The sequence below is a fragment of the Otolemur garnettii genome, unplaced genomic scaffold (assembly GCF_000181295.1).
Source record: "Otolemur garnettii isolate 467f Iridium unplaced genomic scaffold, OtoGar3 scaffold00214, whole genome shotgun sequence".
NCBI lineage: Eukaryota > Metazoa > Chordata > Mammalia > Primates > Galagidae > Otolemur > Otolemur garnettii.
In genome coordinates this window covers 1,355,785-1,365,090 of record NW_003852609.1, presented here as the reverse complement: position 1 = coordinate 1,365,090, position 9,306 = coordinate 1,355,785, and the positions used below count along the sequence as shown (strand labels likewise).

Genomic DNA, 9,306 nt, shown 5'->3' with positions numbered 1-9,306 from the left:
GTGGCTGGCGCCTTAGCCGGTTGAGCTATAGGCGCCGAGCCACCACTGCACTTTTTATCATGGGTTTATTTGTTTATGATTCATCTTTTCCCCAGTGAAGTAAGGCTATGAGGGGTAGAGCCTTTCTTCAAGCCTGATTCTGTAGCACTCCGGAAAATAACTGGCACGCAGTAGATAGTTAACAAATATTTGTGGAATGAATGTATTACTTAATGGCCATACGTTAAAAATGAGAACAGTAGCTGAGAGTGTCTGTGCCAGTCGAGGCATTCACAGATGTGACAAGTGTGGGCCTTGGGGACAGAAAACTCAGAGGAAGGGCTCAGCTCTGTTTCTCACTTGCTGTGTGACTCCATCCTTAGCCACCTCATCTGTAAACAAGAACAATAAAATTCTGACCACATTCTACAGTTGGGGGATTATGTAAGTTAATTCTTATAAGGATAGACCAGTGTCTTACCCAGCCCTATATGAATATAGTGTATTTTTAAAAAAAGATGGTGGCCTGGCTTGGGTGCTACTTAATATTCTAGTTGCACAACATGGGCAACGAACAAGAGTATGAAGGAGCTCAGGAAATTTTACCCCCAAATATGACTACTTAACATAAAGAATATTTTGAATTAAAGGCCATTCACAATCAGAGAGCATTGGAGGGGCTGTCCCTGTATCTGCATAAACCAGAATGACGGGATCAGGGCATCAAAGGGGGCAACTGACTTCTTTCCTCCCTGAAGGCTAGCAGACCTCGCCCAAATCATTTAAGACACAAGTTAAGTTACAAGTCAACCTATTTCTCCTCCCTAGCAAACCACTTTCTGCACCCATATTCCACCTTCTCCCCTTCCCTTCAAAAAGTATAAAAGTATCTGACCATCTCTAGACACTGGGTAATCATTCTTGTGGTTCCCCCCGTGCACATGGTGTTTGGAAATAACCCTTTCTCTTACTACTCTGCTGTAATTGTGAGTTCATCTTACAGCAAACCAACCAAGGGGAAGGGGTGAGTTTCACCATAATCCCTACAAGTATTAACAATTCTCAGTAGTACTTGTGATGCAGGGTTCCCCCGCTCAGACTGGACAGGAACCCCCATTTTCTGGGCAAACAGGCCTTTCCAGCCCACATTCTCTGGACTCAAGCAAGATCAGAGAAAAGCAGCCTGATCTCATCTGGGTGGTCTCCCCTGCCCCCCAATGAAAACACAGACCCTGTTGCCTCACTCGGGACATCCACTGTAAAGACCAAGTTCATTTGCTAACGTATCAACATCAGCCCTGCTGATCAACATGGGCTCCTTGCCAAGCGGGATATATATTCCTGAGACCCCCCTGCTCAGTATAAGAACCCCCAGTCAAAAGGCCCATGGTGGGGGCTTCCCAGTTGGGTCCCCCCTCTGCTGCTGGAGCTTCTGTTGACCTTTCCTGCTCTCTCTCTTTCTCTGTCAATAAACTCTATACTGCCCCTCACCGGCATGGTCCATGGGTTTATAATTGAATTTCCAAGATCAAGGACTCTGCATAGAGAGAAATTCTGGCAACACTTGTTTCTGGACTAAGGACCAAATGGCACACTGCCGGCAGCTGTGACATCAGCTGAACGACAGAAACCCCAAGTGCAGCAACAGTTCTACAGACAGAAAGCACCCAGCAACATTGGTGTCTAACCTCTTTCTCAAAACAGTCTCAATTAAACCCATTTCCAAACCCTAGGATTTTGCTCCCAGCCTCAGTTCCTCACTTATGTTCACTTTCTGCTGCTAAGTCCCAGAGGGGCTGGGTAAGAAGCAGCCAGCACAGCCCCCGCCCGTCCCTCCTCTCCACAGTCTACTCTGAAACCCTCACTCTTTCCACGCTTGCAATGCATTTGTGTTCGTTTTCCTCGGACTCTGTTTATAAAAAAAAGAAAGAAAGAAAGAAAGAAAAAAAAAACCCAGGAGAATAGGTAGCAAAAAAAAAAAAAAAAAAGAAGAACAATCAAAGAAAAGGAAAAAAAGATCTTAGAACTGTTTGAGAACATAAAGGGCAGACTGGATTGTAACTGTAACTGAAACAATCATAAAATACTAAGTATTGAGAAACCTCAGGTCAACTTTATGATGAGAGCCATACATGAGGAAGGATTTCTTCTGAAACAAATAAATGAAAGAAAAAGAAAGAAAAGGAAAAAAGAGAGAGAAGAAGGAAAAGAAAGGCACAGGTGTAGAGGGCCACCTGTGTCCCCAGCTCCTCCGTGGCTGACCAAGATTGTCCCTGGGGCACCCTCTCCAGGGAGGATTGGGAAACCTCTCCTCACCCCCTGGTTCTGTGGCTCAGGCCACAGGAGCAATCTGTACCACAATGAAATGACTGCTGAGATTTAAAAGCCCAACTCAAACTCTACCACTTCCCTGCATAGTAAATTACACAGTCTGTGGCTTGTAGGCTCCTCTCCTCCCTCAGGCAAACCACAGGACCTATAAACATTGTTCTTCAGAGCCCTGCCATCCTAAAGGAGGTTTGGGGGTCTTCCCTGTCCGCACCAGGCCTGCAGTTTGCATTCTCCCCCATTACCTCCCTGGGGCCCCCCACACGCGTTTCCTACAGACCTGGCCATGCTTCCGTGCCTTTCCCAGCTCGGTGGGGACAGCCTCTTCCTGGTCAGTGGCTCTGCCCTCGCTCACCTCACCCCGTGTTCTCCTTTCCCAGCGACATTCCTTCTCTCAACCAGCCAGGCTCTAGCGTTCAAGGTTGTGTGACTACTGACAAAAAGGGTGGGGACTAATGTATTTACACCCAGCCCCTGCACACCCACAAGTACAATCATTCTTCCTTGTATGATGTGTCAGATCAAATTCAGTTCATCTCTCTTTTCATATGTCTCTCCCACATCCACATCTTGCTTTTCAGCAAGGAGTTCTCCCAAGTCCAGGTGCAAAAAGGAAACCCTCCTCGTTTGGCTTGTGACATACGCTCTTTACACTGAGACTGAGTTCAAAACCAGCAGTCTGCCTGATTTCTCCCTCTCTTCCCTTTTGACAACAGCAATCTTAGAGGTGAGAGCTCAGTCGCTGGGTGCTGTATTACTGAGCAGAACAGAAAATTGCTTTCTCTTTGGAGCATAAAAAAGCAACGGAAGCAAAGGGCAAATCCTTTGCAACCACAGGTTGGTTTATACAAGGGAAAAACAAACACCGTTAGGATAGATGCTGGTGTGGACCACTCCTGGAGCCCTTAGTCAGGGGTTCGACCCTGTCCTGGGTTTTGTGTTGAAGTTAAATTGTCTTGTATTTGAAGGTGGCCATGCTGGTCAGCTGGTCAGCTGCAGTGAAACCTCCTTGCTAGAAAATCCTGTTTCACAAAGAGGGTAGCTTGCTCACGCCTGTAACCCTAGCACTCTGGGAGGCCAAAGTGGGCAGATCAGTTGAGCTCAGGAGTTCAAGACCAGCCTTAGCAAGAGCAAGACCCTGTCTCTAAAAATAACCAGGCATTGTGGTGGGTGCCTATAGTCCCAGCTACTTTAGGAGGCTGAGACAAGAAGATAGCTTGAGCCCCAAAGTTTGAAGTTGCTGTGAGCTATGATGCTATGCACTCTGCTGAGGGTGACCAAGTGAGACTCAGTCTCAAAAAACAAACAGAACCCCCCCGCCAAAAAAAAGAGGGTAGCTTTGGAGGTGGGGGAAGAGAAGACCAGAGAGGGCCAGGAATTTGCTAACCAGGCTGATGATTTGTTAAGAAGTTATGGAAATACAGAAAAAGCCTCAGTGCATCTGGAAAGAGGCACTTTTGAGTAGTGACAGTCTTTTTTTTCTTTAAAATAAAGCTTTTATTTTTCATCCACGGTCTGCTACCTGTCATAGTGGTTTTTTTTTTTTTTTGCAGTTTTTGACAGGGGCCAGGTTTGATCCCACCTCCTCCAGTTTATGGGGCCAGCACCCTACTCCTTGAGCCACAGGCACAGCCTGAGCAGTGACAGCGTTACAGAATAACAAGAATAGGTCAAAAGGGCATAGGAGTCAGCCTGTAAGAATTTTCCTGGCTGAAGCTGGAACAAGGAGCATTAGAATAAATACTATTTCAAGGGAGGCACCTGAGGCCTAGTGGTTAGGGCTGTGGCCACATGCTCTGTGGCTGGTGGGATAGAACCTGGCCTGGGCCTGCTAAACCAAAAGAAATAGCTGGGCATTGTGGCGGGCACCTGTAGTCCCAGCTACTAGGGAGGCTGAGGCAAGAGAATTACTTGAGTCCAGGAGTTTGAGGTTGCTGTGAGCTATGATGCCACAGCACTCTACCCAGGGTGACAGAGACTCTGTACTACTTCAAGGATTCATGAGTTCACACTGAGACAAATAAAATAAGGGAAATGGAATGATTCATCTTACAAGTAGGAAGCCAGCTGACATAGGAGAAATGATGGAGGTAGAAACGTCACCACTTGACAGCCATCATGATATATATATATTTTCTTTTTAGAGACAGAGTCTCACTTTATTGCCCTTGGTAGAGTGCCGTAGTGTCATAGCTCACAGAAACCTCCAAATCCTGTGCTTAGGCTATTCTCTTGCCTCAGCCTCCCGAGTAGCTGGGACTACCGGCACCTGCCACAATGCCTGACTATTTTTTGTTGCATTTTGGCTGGGGCCGGGTTTGAACCTGCCACCCTTGGTATATGGGGCTGGGCCCCTACTCACTGAGCCCCAGGTGCCACCCAGCCATCATGATAATATTATAACCGATCTGAGTAAGAATCATCAGTGATTCTGAGCCTAGTGAGTGAACAGTGTATTTAGTCTCAAGCATCTTCCCATCATAGTACCCTTACAGTGGAGAAATCTGGCACACAGCACCACAACTTAGCGATCAAAGGCAATATCGCTATAATGAGGCTAATAAATCACACGTGGTTCCTGACAGGGTGCCCTGAGAACTCAGCACCAGTTCCGCGACTGTCCTGCCAAGAGAGCAAACTCTAATTGAAACATGCAGAATATTCTGCAAAGCAAGTGGCCTGAACTCTTTTAAAACAATATAACCTGATGAAAAAACAAAGAAAGACTGAGGAACTATCCAGGCTCAAAGAGACTTCAGAGGCATGACAACCGAACGTGGCACATTCTTCTTGCCAAAAGGTCATAGATTAGGTCATAGTACACATATTCAATCTGATTTCCTGATTTTCATGATTGTAGCAGGGTTATGTAAGAGAATGCCCCTTGTTTTTAAGAAATTCATAGTGAGTTATTTAGAGGTAAAGGAGTCTAACTTACTAAACTAGGATAACTTAGCAAAATGATTAAAAAAAATTGTGTGAGTGCATGTGTAAAGAGAGGACAAGAAGGCAAAGGTGTACATGTTACCATCCGGGGATTCTAGGCAGAGGACATGTGAGGACTCTTTGCAGTTTTCTTCCAACTCCTCTGACAAAGTCTGAAATAATGTCAAAATAAAAAATTGAGGCTGGGTACAGTAGCCCATGCCTGTAATCTAAGCACTCTCGGAGGCTGAGGTGCTTGAGCTCAGGAGTTTGGGACCAACCTGACCCAGAGCGAAACCCCAGGTGTTGTGGTGGGTGCCTTTAGTCCTAGCTATTCTGGAGGCTGGAAAAAAAAGAAAAAGGTTGAAAAGAAAAAAAAAGTGTGAAAGTTAGAAAAAAGAAAGAAAGAAAGCACTAATCTAATGTCAATTCTTTGGGTTTTTTTTTTTTTTTGAGACAGAGTTTCATTTTGTCACCCTGGGTAGAGTGCTGTGGTGTCACAGCTCATAGCAACCTCAAACTCTTGGGCTTAAGCAATCTTTTGCCTCACCCTCCCAAATAGCTGGGACTATAGGCACCCACACAATGCCTAGCTGTTTTTAGAGAGGTCTCACTCTGGCTCAGGCTGGTCTCAAACTCATAAGCTCAGGCAATCCACCTGCCTTGGCCTCCCAGAGTGCTAGGATTACAGACATAAGCCACCACACCCAGTCTTAATGTCAGTTCTTATTATACTTCTTACAACCTGGGCTAGAACCCAAGATCTCCAGGGATCACTGATGTTAAGATCTTCCCTGTAATTCAGATCATGGAGAAAGGTCTTGGAAGGGAGTTCACCAAAAGTCCTCTGGCCTTTCTGAATTTAGCTATCATCCATACTTCCTATGTCCTGAAGAACTTTGCTCAATACACGGCCCAACACACTAGAAACTCAGGGGGCAAATAAGGGATATGATTCCTGTTCCGCGTTGCTGTTCTATCTTAGGGAAGGACTCACTCTCCAGAGCTCTGGTGCTGGCCTGTGTTTGCCTCCTTATCACACACACTCTTTCCAGGCAATACCTAACCTGGTGAGCTTCTAGCTCCACAGAGCACTTCATATCCATTACTTACAATAAAGAATTAACTGCTGAGTGGCAGGTGGGAATGAAAGAGAGATGAGTATGAGATTTTATGAATTATTCCCATAGATGGTCTTTCCCCTTTCCATGATCAAATCTCGCCCTACCCACTGGTCCAAACTACAAGCAAATGCATGAGCTGGGAGAGTAGGGAGAGACTGCAGTTCCCCTCTCCCAACCTAGAAACAGCAAAACCTCCCTGTGCAGTTCTAAGGGTCAAAGACGTTCTGCTTCAAGGGTTCTATCTAATTAGCTTTGAAAGCAACTGCTGGGAACTGGTTTGAGTTTATAGAAGTTGGGAATATTCAGGAGAGGTATAAGAAAATGGAGCACATACATTTCGGCTCCGTCTTAGAAAACCACCGGGCCAATGTTTAGAAAACACAGCCTGAGATTCACATAAGTTGCCAGCGGAGAAGTCAGCAAATCTTTAGTGAGGCACTACTGTCTCTTGAGGTCCAGGCTCAAGAGAAATGAATGACAGTATCAGGGCTTGGCCTCTGTAACACAGTAGTTACAATGCCAGTCACATACACCCAGGCTGATGGATTCAAACCCAGCCCAGGCCAGCTAAACAACAATGACAACTACAAGAACAACAACAAAAAAACTAGCCGGGTGTTGTGGCAGGTGCCTGTAGTCCTAGGTACTTGAGAGGCTGAGGCAAGACAATCTCTTAAGCCCAAGAGTTGGAGGTTGCTATGAGCTGTGATGCCACAGCACTCTACCGAGGGTGACATAATGAGACTCTATCTCAAAAAGAAAAAGAAAAAAGTTAAGTATCAGGTGAGCCCCTTTATAGAAGAAATGAGAGCCTGCCTATCTAACCTCACAGACAGTACTGAATCCCTTGTCTAATCTATTTTCATGGCACAATCATTTCCTCCTTTCTGGACAGGCTTAGAAAACTCACTGGAGGCCAGGTGTGGTGGGTCCCGCCTATAATCCTAATAGTCTGGGAAGCCTAAGCAGGTGGGCGGATTGCTTGAGCTCAGGAGTTCGAAACCAGCCTGGGCAAGAATCAAACCCCATCTCTACTGAAAATAGAAAAACTAGCGGGGTGCCTACTACTCAGGAGGCTAAGGCAAGAGGATCACTTGATCCCTGGAGTTTGAAGTTGCTATGAGCTGTGACACTGGGGCACTCTACCCAAGGTGACAGAGTGAGGCTCTGTTCTCAAAACAACAACAACAAAAAAACCCAAACCAAAAACCAGCCAAACAAAAACACTCACTGGGACCAGCTTTTCTGATGTGTTGGCTTTTCTCCTCAAGAGGCTGAGCTTCGGTTATTTTTGAGAACTTGAAAAGCTATTATTATCACCATCAAATAGTCCATTTCCTGCAGTCTCACTTGTCCGTGTGCTAGGGTGTATGTGTTGGCATCTAGAGCTGGGATTGGTGGTATATTTGTATGTAGACATGTGCCCCCAGCCCCCCAAAAGGACTCCCTGGTCAAAATAGGTTTGAGAGCAGCAGAGATTAATCTCCTGGTGGGCACATTCATGGCGGTGAGAAGGAACTATTTCACTTTGTTTAACCCAATATTTCCCTGAATTATTTAACCACAGAACTTTTATTTTCATAACAAACTTATTTTTATCTATTTATTTTTGGAAGCAGAGTCTTACTACGTCACCCTCAGTAGAGTGCTGTGGCATCACAGCTCACAGCAACGTCAAACTCTTGGGTTTAAGCGATTCTCTCACCTCAGCCTCCCAAGTAGCTGGGACTACAGCACCTGCCACAACACCAGGCCATTTTTTGGTCATAGTCGTCATTGTTGTTTGGCAGGCCAGGGCTGGGTTCAAACCCACCAGTTCCCGAGTAGGCGGCTGGAGCCCTAGAGGCTGAACTAGAGGTACTGAGCCTTCCTAACAAACTTATTAACAACCAACAGAACTCATGTTTTGGGGAAAACTTAGGGAAAAATGACTAACGAAGTAACAGTCCTAATCATATGGGAGTTTTTAGCTCCAAATGAACACTGTTATATGGTGTTTGGGTGAACTCAGCCAGGCAGGGTCTGTGCTCTGGGATAAGAAGTCTATGTTCTAGTCACAGCTCTATCACCAATGGCCTGGACATGGGAACATGTCACCTCATCTCAAATCTAACAATCTAAATGGTAAAGTGAGAAAGAAAGGGAACGTCTACTCATCGCCTTGGCTTACACTCTGTCTCAGTGAATCCTGAGAACTGCGCTGCAGGCTTTGCTGCTGCCCTTCTGCAGGGGGGCGGGGGCACCCCATTCGGCAGTTTGCAAACTAGTCCGCTGTGATACTCCGGTCTGGGGGCTGAGTCCAAGCTCATCCCAGGCCACGATCCTGAATAAATGGAAAAAGCATCCCTTCTGGTTTCCTCCCTCCAGCCCCAGGTTACCAGTTCTTCACTTACGTCTGCAGCTCTTTGGGGAAGGTCTCTTCAGCCTCTCCAAGCGGAGCCGCAGACCAGCACCCAGACTTCTGAGATGCGGACCGAGTGTGTAGTAATAGCAAAGTCCCTGGGAGGTATGACGGGGTGGGAATGGCCTGGGGGAGGTGCAAGCAACCAGCCAAGAGGACAACCCTTAGGTTCCAGAACATTAGCTGGGGACCCTGAGCCTCATAGTTTCCAGGCCAGGCGTGGCGACTCACACCTGTAATCCTAGGATTCTGGAAGGCTCAGGTGGAAGGATCGCTTGAGCTCAAGAGTTTGAGACAAACCTGAGCAAGAGCAAGATTCCCATCTCTGCAAAAAAATAGAAAAATTAGCTGGGGCAGGGCTGGGCATGGTGGCTTACACCTGTAATCCTAGCACTTGTGAGGTCAAGGCAGGTGGATTGCCTGAGGTCATGGGTTCGAGGCCAGCCTGAGCCAGAGAGAGACCTCACCTCTAAAAATAGCTGGGTGGGCTCGGCGCCTGTGGCTCAAGTGGCTAAGGCGCCAGCCACATACACCTAAGGTGGCGGGTTC

General features: G+C 46.6%; 1 protein-coding gene across 4 annotated transcripts in view; it reads right to left on the bottom strand.

Annotated features, from left to right (window-relative positions):
• The window catches only part of CUNH4orf19 (chromosome unknown C4orf19 homolog), a 105,510-nt gene that overhangs the window by 6,885 nt on the left and 89,319 nt on the right, over positions 1–9,306 (bottom strand). The window contains exon 2 of one of the 4 annotated variants that reach the window (XM_023507991.1): positions 8,750–8,883. The exons of 2 other annotated variants lie outside the window; for them this stretch is intronic. The gene's annotated coding sequence lies outside the window, so the exon portion shown is untranslated. Of the gene's footprint in view, positions 1–2,587; positions 3,352–8,749; positions 8,884–9,306 lie in introns of those variants that run through there. One more of the 4 variants, XM_012812645.2, reaches the window with a different exon arrangement.